Source organism: Papaver somniferum, chromosome 10, assembly GCF_003573695.1.
Source record: "Papaver somniferum cultivar HN1 chromosome 10, ASM357369v1, whole genome shotgun sequence".
Classification (NCBI taxonomy): domain Eukaryota; kingdom Viridiplantae; phylum Streptophyta; class Magnoliopsida; order Ranunculales; family Papaveraceae; genus Papaver; species Papaver somniferum.
In genome coordinates this window covers 20,207,523-20,223,625 of record NC_039367.1, presented here as the reverse complement: position 1 = coordinate 20,223,625, position 16,103 = coordinate 20,207,523, and positions in this window count along the sequence as shown.

Here is a 16,103-nt window from a genome sequence, read left to right as displayed (position 1 = left end):
GAGTTCGTTTAAGACTTGTGAAGGTTGTGCTTTTAGATTTAAAATTTAAAACTAAAGAAAATAAAGCAAATTAAAACTGATTATATAGAGACACCGGGGTTCAGGATTCCACCATTCACCAAAACTCATGTAATTTAATGTTAATTTTTATCATGCAATTCTAGAAAATATAACTCCAATCAAAAGAAATTGTGATTCTAATCATTTCCTAAATTAGATTTTCAAAACATCAATTGTTAATCGCAAGAATGAAGTATCAAAATCCCTAAACTAAGCATACTTCATCAACAGAAAACACAACTAATTAATAAAAATCATTACTCAATTTTTATTCGTTGCAAATAATCATAAAAGAATTGCATAAATAAATTCAAATAAATTTTACCACATAACTTTTGGAAGAATGGCTTCCTCCATCGCCCCGGAAGATTGGGTTTAGCTCATCATGTTGGAAACACACTCAAAATATGTATTCATGGCTCAAAAAGTGTTTACAAGAAGAGAAAATAGTGAAACAGGAAATCTGCAACAGCACAGGCGCGTTGCAGACCGACTGTTTCAACTCTCAACTGTTATGATGAAGATAACCGTTACAAATATGAAGATAAATGTTGCATAAGAGGATGAAGAAACTGTTACAATGAAGATAAATGTTGTAAACCAGTTGAAGAAACTGTGACAAGCATTTGAAGAAACCGTTACGACAGATGAAGAAATCGTCCCTGTTTCCCTGTTCTTCACGAGCAGCAGCAACAGAGTTCTGAAAACTCTTGATTCACGCTTCCTGAGCTCTCCTATCGACCCCAAACTCTCCCCTCCTTCTATGTGATCCTAGGAACCTATTTATACATCATTGCGACATTGAATCTCCCAAAATCTCTTTATTTAATCCCATTATTTCTTTTATTCTCGAAAATATATTGTTTCCAAAAATCGTTTTCCTACGCGTCTGCAGCTGTATTTCTTTCCTTCTATACCTTCTTCACGCTCCAGAATATCGATCAACTCTTCCAAGCACGTACAGTACACGTTTAAATTCCTCACAACTCATGCAAGCTCATGTTTTTCCTCCAACTCCCTGTTTGGATTAAACCAAGTTATCCAGCTAAATTTGATCGAAACAAACACCCATACTAGCTCTGTTAGGACATATCACAACTACCCATGAAATTTCAGCGATTGAATCACACAAAAACTCCTCCAAACATTCGATCGAAATTCTTCCAGTGAAGTGAAATGTTTTCTCGCCAAAATTGGTTTTGAATTTGAGAAGAAGATGTCCTCCCCCTAATCCTATACGGGTTTCCCTTTAGCACTTGCCTTATGGGGTGCAAATAGTAATTTTTGGGCGTAAATAGTAATTTCTCTGGGGTTTCTCCGACACATTTTTGGGGTGCTTCCGGTGCATTTCTGGGGTGCCTTTAGTACTTTATCCGGGGGTGTAAAATACCACTTTTCGAGCCAATTTTGCTGCAAGAGCTTATTTCTCTATAAATACCTACAAAGACATAAAATAACAATATAAATACAAAATCGGGCACTAACAATACATACAATTGAGACATATTAGACACATAAATGCGTTTATCAACACCCTCAAACTTATTATTTACTAGTCCTCGAGCAAATCAAAACTACAAAATAAAAATGACTACACTTAGCACGTGCAGCAAGCCGTTAAACCGCTAGGTGGCCCTAGCGGCGGAGTGTTGTCTCCGGAGGGTTTACCAGAGGTGTACCCACAAAACCTTTACTCCAGACCCTAGATATCTACGCAGAACCTTGGAAGGCACTAAAGAATCTCCTTGGTTGGCATACTCTCATTGACTACAGGAGGAAGTACCCTGATGTGAAATTCCAATTGTTGTACACGAGTTTGCACTCAGCATACTAAAATTCATATATAAGTGACAGAGCTCTACTCAGATAGTTTATGTACATCATAACCGGAGTCAACCAATCACATGGAAAGATTAAGAAGATGGATAAAGAGGTCGTTAAAAGTGAACGGTGTTTCCCATATCTGTCTGAAGGCCTCTGCCAAGGTGAACCTATCTTAATGGACTGAGATACCTGTCTGACTAATATCAACACATCTGGAATATACAAGGGGACCAGTAGTCGATAAACCTAACTCTAGGTCAACACAACTGGCATATATAAGGGCACCAGTGGTCGACTTTATTGAATTTATTCCGGTTGGTCTAATGGTCTGGTCTCTTTTTTTTTGTATCTCAATCACTTTATTCCACCCTAGCAAAGGTAACAACTTGAATTGTGTGCCCCACCAAATCACTTAAAAAATAAAAACAGAAGGATTATGATTCAACGAGATATGGCGAAACTACCATGTTTTTTTTTAATTCTAACACCTGAGCTTTGTGCTTTTATGAATAGACTCTTTAGATGTTTCCATCTAATCATATTGGTTCCTCAACTCCTACAACCAAGATGTTCCCATCCACTTAGATTGGTTAGTGCCAACCTTAATAAGCATAAATTTCTAGGCTCTGGAGTTTATTTGTTGCAGCTAAGAGCTAACAAAAAGTTTCTTCCCCACCCCCGAACTTAAATCTAACATTGTCCACAATGTTCTAAAGATGAAATTAAAAGCATGAACAATAAGAAACTGTTACCACTTGATGGATGGAAAAAGAAATAAGGAAGGATATTACCGTAAGCATGAGTACCTCCCAGGAAATGCTAAATTTAAAGTCTTTAGCTAGACATCAAATACCTCAAAAAGGATTGTCACCTTCCAAAGTCATATATCAATAGTCAAAACAATTGTGGGTCCATAAGACCAAATAAAGTTGACACCAGTATGAGACAACTGCACTGATTCAGAAAAATGAAAAGAATGAGCACGTCCTCATCTAAGGTTTCTGTCAAGACAACTGGGTTTATCTGCGGCGTGTAATTGAACTTCATATGTGTGTCTCGATAAATAGATTCATCCGAAAGAAGGGTCTCTAATACCTGAGTTACCTCCTGGACAGTATCAGGAGGATCGGGTTGCGGAGTCTGAAAATACTCAAGTAATATCTCAGATGTATAAGTCTCGAGTCCCAAGTTAGGGACTCTAATTAAGAATACGATACAATCACAAGAACCATCACTACCCCCGAACTTAGAGTTCACAGACAAACCTCTAACTATTTCTTGAATTTCCGGATCTTCAGAGTCCTTAAAATACTCAAGAGATTCTTCTAGTTCTCTACCCCCAAACTTAGGGTCATCATTGTTCTCAGAAAAACCTAAAACTATTGCCTGAATTTCTGGGTCCATAGAATCTTTAAAATACTCAAGAGCTTCTTCTAAAGATTGACCACATATCTGATCTAAGAGAATGGTTTCCTCAAAATCATCTAAAGAATCTACCAGTAAAGTGTCAAGCCAATTATCCTGAACCAAATCCTGAACTAAAGTGCTAATCATATTCACTTCTTATAAATCATCGTTCTCAGAAGGTTGTCTAGTAACATTAAATACATTTAGTTCAGTGGTCATATTACCAAAGGATATGTTCATAAGCCCATTCCTACAGTTGATGACAGCGTTAGCTGTGGCTAAAAATGGGCGACCTAAAATCACTGGGATTTGACGACTTGGGTCCTGAACAGGTTGGGTGTATAGGACAACGAAATCCACAGGATAGATAAACTTATCAACCTCAATCAGAATATCCTCTATGACACCACGAGGGACTTTGACAGACCTATCAGCTAATTGTAGTGTCATTTTAGTCGGTTTCAACCTATTAAGACCTAGCTGGGTGTATACATGATACGGGAGTAAGTTAACACTAGCTCTTAAGTCAAGTAAAGCTTTATCGACCATGTGATTATCAATCGCACAAGATATGGTGGAGCATCCAGGATCCTTATACTTAGGGTTGTTTGGTTCAGAAGAAAGGAACTTACCTGACCAACTAAAAAAGCTTTCTTATGGACATTAAGCTTAAGCTTTCGTGTACAAAGATCTTTAAGGAACTTGGCATAAGCAGGCATCTGCCTAATTGCTTCTAATAGCGGAATGTTGATGTTCACCTGCTTAAATGTTTCCATTATCTCGTTGAAAGTCGACTCTTTCTTTGTTGGGGCAAACAAATGTGGATATGGGGCTCTAGGCACAAAGGTAGACCTATCAGGAATTTCTTGGGAATCCTTAGAGACTGTTTCAGTTTCCTCATCTACGGGCTCCTCTTGGGAAGTAGAAGGTGGAACTACAGTATGTCCACTAGGCATGGCTACCTTATTGTCTACCGTTTTAGCACTCCTAAGTGTTGTTATCGAGTTCACATGGTTTGATGATTTCTCACCAGCTAAAGCTATTTGATGGACTCCCCTAGGGTTGGGTTGTGGTTGACTAGGAAACTTTCCTTTTTTTCTCAATGTCTCATTTATCTGACTAACCTGGGTTTTCAACTCGGAAATAGCCTGAGAGTTAGCCTGACCTATTCTATTATTTTCTTCTAAACCTTGAGCAACAGATTGCTGAAACTGCACAGTGTTACGAGTTAACAAAGCAAGAGACTCTTCTAAACTCATAATCTTCTTATCCGAAGGGTTCTGAAACTGTGCCGGAGCTGAAGGATTCTTAGTATAGCCAAAACCCTGGGGGAACCTGAGCATTACTAGACTGACCTTGATTCTGGCCCTTGGACCAAGAAAGGTTTGGATGGTTTCTCCAGTCAGGGTTATAGGTTTCTGAATATGGGTCAAACTTCTGTTGGTTATCAAACCTAGTGTTGTTATAAAGAGCATTGGCTTGGTCTTCAACAACATGGCCTTCCCAAAAAGGCTCATTTCTTCCACTACTACCACTAGAATGACATAATTCTAAGGCTTCTAACCTTTTGGCTATAGCTGCTATTTTGGCATCTGACTCATAAGATCCTTCTACCCTATTAACATTTCCTCTACTTAGAAGAATTGTTTTCTGGGGTTCCCTACTATTTTCCCATTGTTGGGTCTTATCGGCGATTTGATTCAAAAATGTCATTGCTTCATCAACAGTTTTATTCTCAAACCCACCTGTGCATAAGGACTCAACCATGGTTGTTGTTGAATAATTTAAACCCTCGTAGAGGATCTAAACTAACCTAACCTTCTCCAAACCATGATGAGGACATTGAGATATCAAGTCATTGAACCTTTCTAAGTACCTATATAAAGATTCTCCCTCTTGTTGGGAAAAAGTACATATTTGTGTCCTAATAGACGATGTTTTATGCCTTGGGAAAAACTTATGTATAAAGGCAGAAGTAAGTTGGTCATAGGTTTCAATTGACTCGGAGTCCAAACTATACAGCCAAGATTTGGCTTTATCTTTTAAGGAAAAGGGGAATAACCTAAGTTTCAACGCATCATCACTCAGGTTTTTAATTTTCAGAGTACTACAAACTTCCTCAAATTCCCTAACATGAAAATAGGGGTTCTCATTCTCCTTCCCTAAAAACATTGGGAGCATCTGTAAAGTCCCAGGTTTCAATTCATAATTTGCCTCGGTTTCAGCTAACTTGATACAAGACGGACGAGAGGTCCTAGTTGGGTTTAGCAAAGCTTTCAAAGTTGTCATTTCTGGCACTACCAAAGGATTAGGAGTACTAGGGGTACTTTCCTCACACATAGACAGATTCTCAAAACTGAAGTTTCCAAAAACGGGGCTCTCAAAAGAAGAGTCTTCGAGCTCCCCGCCTTCACAAGAAAAACTACTAGGTTTTTCACTAATCAAACGACCTAGAGTGTTTCTTTTCCAAGCCCGTTTAAAAACTTCGGGCATACACTAGAAAAACAAAATCAAAAAGAAAAGTCCTAAAACGGAAGGATGTTCTATGCAAACACAAACAAGGCTGACTCCACCACAGCAAACCTACTGATTTCTAGCAAACAAAAAACATGATGGCTCCACTTAGATTGTTTCTAGACCAGCTTCTAATCCTTCGAACGGGAATTCGTTACAATTTAAGAAAACCCCTCTGGAATCAATCCGAGTTAAAGTAAGTTGAATAGAGGCGAGCGAAGCTCAGGGGAGCTTTGATACCCAAGGCCTCACCGGTATTACAAGGCGGCGCAGTCACTCATTCAACTTACAAAAACCGTCAAGAACTTCAAAGTATGCTTAAAAGAGTAATCAATATTTTTCGAATGACTTTCCTGTTAAGCTCGTTACCCTATCGGTCTCGTTCTAGTCAATATTTTAGGCTTAGGTTCGCGTTTGGTGTCGTTTTCCTAAGGCGGGCAAGAAGAGAACGGTGATGAAATACGAACCCTTATCTTGTATGGCCAGTCCTTGCCCTTTACTAGGAAATTAAAGCAGTCGTTTTCAAGTACTCAACATATATGCATACGAAGGAAGACAGTAACTCACTGACAGGGGATTCGCGAGTGTTTTGACAAACTTACCTCCCGTACCAGACGGGGGATGAACCTTTGTAGTCGACTCGGGCCACGACTCTTATGTCATGTACGAACCCGAGGGGCCGTGGTGATATTTTAATCACTGTCCTTCTCTGCAAACATTTTATATTTAAACTACCCTTCCGTAGGGTTTAAAAAAATAATATCCCAAAATTTAAAGTCCAAAGTCCAAAAATATAAAGTGCAAAAGAAAAAGAAAGTCTAAATAAAAAAAATCTACAAAAATAAAAATGTCTCTTTTTTTTCTCTTTTTTTTATATAAAAAAAATCTTCTTCTTTCGCTCTTTTCGCTTTGCCTTTTACTCCAGTATTTAAGTATTCACCAAAAGCTTTGGCAAAATTTTCTTTCGCTCCAAATTCCAAAATCTGAAAGAAAAAGACAAAAACCCAAAAACGTAAAGAAGAACAAATAAAAAAAAAACCTAAAAAAAAATATCTAAAAACTCTAGCCTAAAGACAAGTCCGCGTCGGCGGCGCCAAAAATTTGATGTGTTTTCAAGTTGTTGTAGTAATAAATAATAGAGTTCGTTCAAGACTTGTGAAGGTTGTGCTTTTAGATTTAAATTTTAAAAGTAAAGAAAATAAAGCAAATTAAAACTGATTATATTAGAGAGACCGGGGTTCAGGATTTCACCATTCACCAAAATTCATGTAATTTAATGTTAATTTTTATCATGCAATTCTAGACAATATAACTCCAATCAAAAGAAATTGTGATTCTAATCATTGCCTAAATTAGATTTTCAAAACATCAATTGTTAATCGCAAGAATGAAGTATCAAAAGCCCTAAACTAAGCATACTTCATCAACAGAAAACACAACTAATTAATAAAAATCATTACTCAATTTTCATTCGGTGCAAATAATCATAAAAGAATTGCATAAATAAATTCAAATAAATTTTACCACATAACTTTTGGAAGAATGGCTTCCTCCATCGCCCCGGAAGATTGGTTTTAGCTCATCATGTTGGAAACACACTCAAAATATGTATTCATGGCTCAAAAAGTGTTTACAAGAAGAGAAAATAGTGAAACAGGAAATCTGCAACAACATATGCGCGTTGCAGACCGACTGTTTCGACTCTCAACTGTTATGATGTAGATAACCGTTACAAATACGAAGATAAATGTTGCAGAAGAGGATGAAGAAACTGTTACAATGAAGATAAATGTTGCAAACCAGTTGAAGAAACTGTGACAAGCATTTGAAGAAACCGTTACGACGGATGAAGAAACTGTCGATGTTTCCCTGTTCTTCATGAGCAGCAGCAACAGAGTTCTGAAAACTCTTGATTCACGCTTCCCGAGCTCTCTTCTCGACCCCAAACTCTCCCCTCCTTCTATGTGATCCTAGGAACCTATTTATACATCATTGCGACATTGAATCTCCCAAAATCTCTTTATTTAATCCCATTATTTCTTTTATTCTCGAAAATATATTGTTTCCAAAAATCGTTTTCCTACGCGTCTGCAGCTGTATTTCTTTCCTTCTATACCTTCTTCACGCTCCAGAATATCGATCAACTCTTCCAAGCACGTGCAGTACACGTTTAAATTCCTCACAACTCATGCAAGCTCATGTTTTTCCTCCAACTCCCTGTTTGGATTAAACCAAGTTATCCAGACAAATTTGATCGAAACAAACACCCATAATAGCTCTGTTAGGACATATCACAACTACCCATGAAGTTTCAGCGATTGAATCACACAAAAACTCCTCCAAACATTCGATCGAAATTCTTCCAGTGAAGTAAAATGTTTTCCCGCCAAAATTGGTTTTGAACTTGAGAAGAAGATGTCCTTCCCCTAATCCTGTACGGGTTTCCCTTTAGCACTTGCCTTATGGGGTGCAAATAATAATTTTTGGGCGTAAATAGTAATTTTTCCGGGGTTTCTCCGGCACATTTTTGGGGTGCTTCCGGTGCATTTCTGCGGTGCCTTTAGTACTTTATCCTGGGGTGTAAAACACCACATTTCGAGCCAATTTTGATGCAAGAGCTTATTTCTCTATAAATACCTACAAAGACATAAAATAACAAAATAAATACAAAATCGAGCACTAACAATACATACAATTGAGACATATTAGACACATAAATGCGTCTATCACAAGGATGAAAGATTTGTGGCTCGGCTGAAACGACGAAGGATTGAGCATGAGCATCCTTCTAGTGAGAACAAACATGATTACCCTATTCATAACGGCATCATAATTCTTGACTCGGATGTGGACGAACTTGAGCATCCTCTAGAGGCTCTTGGAGCAGTTTCTGAAAAAGATGTCGATGTCGATGCAACTTCCAAGGAAGAGGTTTAAGTAGCCTCTGGAGAGAACATTGAAGCGGCTTATAGAGAGAACGTTGAAGCGGCTTCCGGAGGAACGTTAAAGCGGTTTCTGGAGGGAACGTTGAAGCGGCTTCTGGAGAGAACTCCAGTGAGGGCACCATTAACCCTAGTTTTGATGTTGATAACTAGATTTCCCACTTCGTTATTCCCCTTCGTAGATAAGCATCTTTTCATAACTTGTAGATGCTTTTTGATATTCGGTGGTTTTTATTTATGTAGCTGGGCTTCATCGAATAACAATCTTTTATTCATGCCGCTTTAATAACCTTATGCTTCCAATTGGATAAATGAATGAAATCTCTTGACTGAGAAATCCAAATCCTTGGAAAAGATCTCGTAATAACTTGGAACTTTAGGCGCCACATCCTTTGGTAGAGTTACGGTAGAGCCTCATATTCGTTCCTCAAATGCCACGACTAGTACCTTGATTGCGAACAACGAGTTCTTCCCATTCTTCAGAGGTGATACAATATGGAATATGGGAAGGCGTTACACAAGCATCATTGCAACATATGGTAGTAATTGGTTCAGATCATGGGCCAACTTGTGTTATTTTAAACTCTTTACATTCTCACATATCTCCAACTTTCAAATTCTACGATACTTGGCTCAAAGAACCAACATGTATTGAGGTTATAAAGAAGTCTTGGAATACTAACACAAATAGACCAGTTTTGGACCTCATTGAAAATATTTTTAACTTAGGTATTAATCTAAGAAACTGGAAAAAGGATGTCTTTGGAAAGCCTAATAAAAAGATTGTGTTTTCTCAGAACAATAGAAAATCTAGAAGCAAAATCTAATACTCAGGATACAAAATACTTAAGCAATAAGAAATACCTAGAACTGGAAGCCCTTTATGACACACAAATTGCAAAACATCAGTCAAGAAACAATACAACATCTCTAGGGGAAAGAAACACTAAGTTTTTCCATATTTATACTCTAAAGAGAAGGAAAAGAAACCATATTGATTGTATACAAGATAAGAACAATAATGTGATATCATCAAGAGAAGAAGTAGATGAGGTTTTAACTTCATATTTCTCTGAACTCTTCACAAAAGCATCTACTGATTCTCATGAAGAAATTTTCTCTCACATCAAGAGCATAATTTCAATAGAAGAAAATTTAGCTTTAGCTGAAATCCCAACTCCAGAGGAGATTTGGCAAGTAGTTAAAAAGCTTAAGTCTAATAAGGCACCAAGGCCAGATGGCTTCCCGGCCGGTGAGCTTATTTAAACACAATTGGGATGTAGTAGGCACCCAACTAGTGGCGGTAGTACAAGACTTTTTAAAAAACAAGCATCTTAATAACAATCTCAACGAAAGCTTCCTGTTTCTTATTCCAAAAACGAAATACCTTAAATCACCATCTGACTACCGACCAACCGGGCTGTGCAATACTCCGTACAAAGTCATATCTAAACTGATGGCAAACAGATTCAAAAAACCTTTAGAAAATATCGTATCACCACTTTAATCCGCTTTCCGTTCCTCTAGGAAGATTTCAGATAACATCATTGTTGTACACGAAATAGTTCATCTATGAAGATTGTACAAAAAAAAAAACAGGAAATATAGGTCTTAAAATCGATATGTCCAAGGCCTTTGATAGGGTCAATTGGCAGTTTCTATCAAAAGCTTTTAAAGATTTTTGTTTTTCGGAGGATTGGTGCACTTTAATTCATCATTGCATATCAACAACCTCCATTGATGTTTTACAGAATGTTAATCCTTGTAATGAAAACCTACTAGAGGTATTAGACAGGGGGATCCTTTATTCCCTTATATTTTCATATTATGTATGGAGGTATTTTGTCGTCTTCTAAGCCATCTTGAAACACAGAAGAAGGTCCAGGGTATTAAATTAATTCTCATCTCTTTTTTGCGGACGATCTGCTGATGTTTACTAAGGCAGACCTAAACAGCTGCAATAATTTGCTCGAAGCTATCCAGATGTTCAACAAAGCATCAGGATAAGCGATAAATTTCAAAATAATCTGGTCTATTTTTTAGCAAGAAAGTCCATAATAAACATCAGGTATTATCTGTAGATTAATAAAGATAAAAAAAAAATATCAACATAAAAGACACCCATTTAGGAATTCCCTTTTTTTATTGATAGATTAAAATTAAAACCTTTGGTAACATTATTGAAAAAATGGAACAAAGGATAAAAACCTGGTTAGGAAAATTTCTTTCCCAACCAAGTAAGATAGTCTTAAATAAATCTGTGCTTTCAAGCATGCCTAAATTTAGCATGGGATGCTTTGTCTTCAAAGAAAATAACTAAAACAATCAACGATATACAACGTGATTTTTGGTGGGGAAAACACACTAACTCAAAAGGCATTTACGTAAAAGCTTTTGATTTCTTAGGCAAACCAATTGAGCAAGGAGGGCTAGGTTTTAAAGAAGCGAATAAGGTAAATCAAGTTATGATTAGTAGAATAGCATAGAGATGATTTGTAGGCACAAATCCGAAAAGGCAAATATTTCAAAAAATCTGGTGTCTTACTACCAAAGAAGAAATCAAACGCTTATTGGATATGGAGATGCATTCTCCAAAGCATTGAACACTGTTAGAGCATTGCTCGGTTGAACCCACCAAGAGTTGGTATGTCATATTTTAGTGCATCAAAACTCATGTTAATAGTCGCTTAATTATGTACTAGAGCCAACTTCGTATAGGTTAGCTTGAAAGTATTAGGAAATGAGACATTACAAGTATCGCGAAATCTTGAAGATGTGAAAAAACAAGGAGCTACAACGACAACAATCATCCTTCCACTTGAGGTTAGTGATATTTGACTTGAACAGTTTCATTCCCTAACGTATCTTTCAAGTCGTGCATATTGAAAACAAAACTGCGAAGCATATTTGAACTCTAGATAGACATAGTATTAAGGAATAAAATACGAGATTTATTGCTTAACCATTAAACTTTATAGATAAGACATCGCCATAATCACTTGAATGCTATTGTGATTATGTATGGGTATGAGGTGAGGATTTCATCCTAGGGAACAATGTTTTACATGTGTTCTAAGGAAGTAAGTTCATAAACTTGTTTGTGAACTGAAAAGGAAATTGCCAGGCGTTATTGGTTTTGTTATTCATTGCATATCTTATGAACTGGTAGGCTTTGAAAAGGTCCTAAAAATTATCCCCGGCCAAAAACTTGGTGGGCCCGGAGATATGTATAAAATTCAGCGCAATGAAAACGCGGGCCTACAGTAATACCGCAAGTGCACGGTCGTCAGTTGTAGCTCGTGCAAGTACGGGTCGATCCACAGAGATCGGGTGTGTTTTGGAGTGTTCTAACTATTTGGGTTCCTAAATTGTTGTTGGGATATGAAGCCTTTTGGCTTAAATTGGGCTTTGAGTGCTAATGGGTTTGATAACAATAAAATGAACTGAGCTTGGGCTCAGTTGGTCTTTGAAGTGTAAATGGGCTTTGGCCTTACAGTGAACTGAACTTGGGCTCAACAGTTCACTTATGAATTGGGCTCAGTGTCTTTTGATGTGAACTGGGCTTTGGATTCAGTCAAGGATCTGGGCCTTTGGGCCTTTGAGGAACTGAACTTGAGCTTTGAAAGCTGGGCTTTGGAGAGGAAGCAGCAGCAGCAGAGCAAAGAAAGTAGCTGCACAGCAGTTTGCAAGGCAGGGGAAGAAAACAGAGAAGCAACAGAGTTGCAGGGCAGTGGAATAAGAGAAGCAACAGAGTTGCAGCAAGCCAAGGGAAGTAACAAGAAAAGAAGTAGCAGCAATAGCACAAGCAAGGAAGAAAACAGCAAACAAAATGAACATGGAAGTGAAAGTAAAACAGTGGCAGAAACAAAGAACAAAGCAAGATGAACCAAGGCCTAAGGCCAAGGGCAAGGGTGATAGTGAAACTAACAGAGCAAGGCTAAGGCAAGAATACAGGCAAACAAAAATGGAATGGCAAGATAATCAGCTTGCTATGAGCACTGATTTCTTCCATTGCACAATCAGCACATTGCATCCTAAGCATACAAAAGGAATGGCAAGATAATCAGCTTGCTATGAGCACTGATTTCTTCCATTACTCAATCAGTTCAATGCTTCAAAGGTAACTAGCCTAGCATTCCATCAAACTAACAGCAAATTAAACATAACAGTTGAGCTAGACATGGCACTAACATGACAAATTAAAATTAAACAGGAACACATTAAACAGGAATTGATTGGAAATTAAAACTGAACATTAACAGAACAAAGTAACAATTAACAATGGATAACAGTTAACAGAACAAACATCAACAGGATATGAAAACAAGAAATTAAAACATACACATTTAACATATGCAGTGAAATTGAACAGAACACATTGAAGAGGAAAACCTTAACAGAACATAGTTCTGGACACTGGCTAGTCCAGCATGTCTTTAACACAACCCAACAATACATATTTATACCCACAGACCCAATTTCCCAAAACCACAAAATTAGGGTTCTTCCCCAAAAATCAGTTGAATTAGGGTTACCTAATTTTTTGAAATTGATCCTTGAAATCGTCGACCCATGCTTTGTAATTGCTCCCTGACCTCTTCTCATGCGCCAATTGCAACTCTAGGTTACCTAATTCATCAGTTTTTCACGCCTAGGGATTCAGGCAAAGAAGCGTGAAAAAGTGAGAAAATAGGGAACTAGAGGGCTAGGGGGGATGGGTTTTGGTTGTTGGTCGATAGGGTGATGATGGTGGCGGAACTAGGGTGGCTGTGGCAGGGAGAAGGTGGTGGCGACAGTTGCAGGGAGAGGTGGTTTTGCAGCAGGGTAAGGTGGAGAAGAAAGAGGTCGACTGAGTTTGGGGTAGGGTGCGTTTGGGTAGCTGGTATAGGGTTTGGTTGCTAGGGTGTTAGGCGGCTTCATCAAATTGGATGAACAGCGAGAATGAGCCGTGGGATGTGGAGCTGGTAGGTAGATCGGACGGTGATGCGGAGGCAAGCGGGGAGCGACCGTCGGATGAAGGGATACAACGAAACGAACGGTGCTAGATTAGGTTAGGTGCTGTAGTGTAAGGCGGGGATATCAAACTTTGATGAACAACAAGGGAGCAACCGTTGGATTCAACTACCATCTAATCTGAAGGCTTGGAATTTCAGCGCTGTGGTGCTTGGCAGAGACTTCAGATTTCGATGATCTATGAAGGAGCGACCGTCGGATGCTTCTGAGAACTGATCTGATGGCTGAGAACGGAGGCGTTTCTGTGTGTAGAAAATGAGGTTGTGCGCACCATTCTTCGCGGCTTCCTTGCGTAATTTCTCCCGGCTTTTCACTACTTTTCTGCTCTTTTCGCTCCGCGACTCATCCGAACTTTATTTATTACCTAAAAATGCAAAATTAATTAATAAAAATATTTATTCTTGAAAACAATGAAAATACAGAATATGGGATAAAATGTAGAATTAATGCATAAAAGATGAGTTAAATGCCAACAAAAAGGGATAAATATATACAATATTTGGCACTCATCATGAACAACCAATATGTGTGATTGAGTATAACCGCTCACGACTTGTTGTGTTCTTGGTAGAACTATTCACAAAGGCCTAACTTATGTATTGGTATGACTTTTATTAGCGAAACCGATCTTAAGTAATCACCTGAGATGGTATGATCGGGTTTGTGATTTAATGTCTGACCAAATATGGGAAAGGGGAACCGATCCTAGTAAGAGGTGCAGTACATCACAAAGGGGAACCGATCCTTGTATGAGGTGCAACAAGATTTATAGCAAAAAGGGGAACCGATCCTATGAACATGTGCAACACGTTTTTAGGCAAAGAGGAACTGATCCTATGTACATGTGCAACACATATAAGTTAGATACCATATATATATGGGGAACCGATCCTAATACCTAGTCAACCGAATTTTGGAAAGCTAGTGTGACTATGCACAGTATTCACATGGAAGGTAGAACCGAAACTTGTTTTGGTAGAACCGATAAACCCATGATTGTGATTGAATGTTATTTGATCATTCGCATGGTTCTTGAAATTCATATGAACCAATTCTAAACTTGTTTGGAAGTGTGGCAAATCGGTTTCAAGGTTGTAAGTGTGAAAGAGAACTTACAAAGTAAGGATGTCGACATACTTTGAACACGTGCTATGAATGTTTATTATTTAATTGTTCAAAGTTATTCCTTAATAGCTAAGGGAAGAAAATCCCAGGATCGAAACATAAATAAGTTAAGAATCTTTTAATTAAGGTATTTAACTTCATTTTGTAGGGAAATAAGAATTAGTAATGTGCATTTACTAGTTAGAGATTTTCCGAGAGATTTCGATCATTATTTTTGGACAGAGCATTTCCAGGAATTATGAAAACCGAATTTGTGCTTTAATGAATATCTTGAGAATATTTTCGGTTTTGGAAATTCCTTGGTGTCCAAACTTCCTTGTCTATAAATACTTGAAGTTTTCCTTTCTAGCAAACTAATCCTTCGTAACAACAAGCTTCCTCTTTGTTGTGTTGTTACTGGTGTAGCCGCCTATTCGGATAGGAGAGTAACCTAATTAGGCGAAATCTCTTAGAGACGCTCAGTTTAAAGTCTTCTTTGGGATTGAGAAGCTCTAGCATGTACCGTTGGTGGGAAACTAGATAATTGCGGTTTATCTTTTGTTTTCATTGATTTGATTGACTAACAGTGGTTGAAATTTGATTACACCTTGTTTGTTTATGCTTGAGAATATTCTATTCTGATATAAGATTCACTCAAACTAGTTCAGAGTTTCGACAGGGATCTTTAGACTGTTGTTAGTTCTAAAGACGATCTTGTGATAATCCATTATTAATAGACTCCGTTCTGTGCGTGATTGATCACAAGAGATTCAAGTGATTGTGTGCAGGTTATTATTGAAGATCTAAGAAGATTTGAAGATATTGAAGATTTCTGATTTGCGGGTTCATAATCTTTGGTGTGCACAATACTTGTTCCGGTAAAAGAGGATCCAATTAATAATCGGTTTATCCTTGTGATAGATTTGATTGATTAATTGAGTAAATCGGCATCAACACAATTCTTTGGATTAATAGTGTTGTTGGCTTAATCTTAAACGATTACTTCGGTAATTGAATATAAGATAGATCTAAGAACCCTACGAAGGAGTTTATGTTAAGATAAACAGAAGAGCCTTTGTCCAACTCATATCACTTGGTTGAATAGAGTTGATACCAAACAGATTTGTTGTTCCTTTATTGTTTGGAATACGAACCAAAGAAATTGTTCTAAGTACGTGACTAAGGTCGGAGGCGTGGAAATACAGACGGAACTAGGTGAACTATAGGTTTAGTTGCTTG